Below are 1,248 nucleotides of genomic sequence, written 5' to 3' on the forward strand. Positions count from 1 at the left end.
GGGAGATCCCCACGCACCTCCCGGGGAGTCCCGGCAGACGATCGGGAGACCAGCGACACCCGAAATCCCAGCGGGGAGAGTGGCGAAGTGCCCGGGCACCTTCAGAGCGGAGGGGTGTGTCCCACACACCGGCAGATCCGGGGCGGAGAGCCAGCACGGCCGCTGCGCCCCTCACAGCCGCTCCCCCCGACTATACCGAGGCCGCCCCGACCTCGCAAGCACCGTCAGTGTCTGGGGCTCCCGGCCCATCCCCTCCTCCGCCGCTCTCCCCCCCCGGCCGAGGAGCGGCGGCCAGCGGCCCCTCGGGCGGGGTGCTCCCGAGGGGCGGGTCCCCTCAGCGCAGGCGGCAGCGGGGGGCGAGGCGGAGGGGCGGCCGCCGCCGAGAGTCCGGTCGCCACTCGGGATGTGTCTGCTGTCAGCATCGCCTGTTTCTGAGTGAAATCACGTATCACGACAGCATGAGAGAACGATTGTAGGCTGGAATCTGTTTAGGCGAAATCCTGAAAAGATGATTATATGCCTACACGTGAAGAGTTGGTTGGGTTTTTTTTTTATATTTTTTTCCTTTTAGGATCTGGTAAATCAGGCTCCTGGGCTTGGCCGAGGAGTGGAGCGAGGGCAAGGAAAGGCAGAAGTGGTGGCAGGATGTCTGTCACCAGGCATGAGGAGGCCATGTCCCCTGATGGCGAGAGAGAGGACAGGAACAAAGCCTGGGAGCTAATTAACAGAAACGAAGGAGCTCAGCTAAGTACGATCACTTTGTCATTTTCCACTAGATAAACAAGGATACTTGCTATCTAGAGTAAATAAACACAAAACTTTCTTAATTGGTACAATCTGGAAGTGTTCAAGACCAGCTTGAATGGAACTTGGAGCAACCTGATCTAGTGGGAGGGGTCCTTGCCCATGCAGGGGTGTTGAAACTAGATGATCCTTAAGGTCCCTTCTAACCTGGATCATTCCGTGATTCTATGACAGTGGGAGAGTTCTTTTGACAATTTCAAAGTATATGAAATATCCAACTTGCTGAAGTACATGTTTGAAATCAAGAAGGAAGGCTAAGCCCTTTCTACTTCTCACCCTGATTTTAACAGCCTTCCATAGTGTCACCAGCCATGACATAACGATTTCTGCACATCTCTTTTAGATTTATAGTTAAAAGTTCTTCCACTTCTTTTGAAGTACAAATGGCAGGCTTGTAAGCAAGAAGTTTTTAGGAGAAAATATGAAAGAACCACCAGACATCCC

The sequence above is a fragment of the Calypte anna genome, chromosome 3, assembly GCF_003957555.1.
Source record: "Calypte anna isolate BGI_N300 chromosome 3, bCalAnn1_v1.p, whole genome shotgun sequence".
Classification (NCBI taxonomy): domain Eukaryota; kingdom Metazoa; phylum Chordata; class Aves; order Apodiformes; family Trochilidae; genus Calypte; species Calypte anna.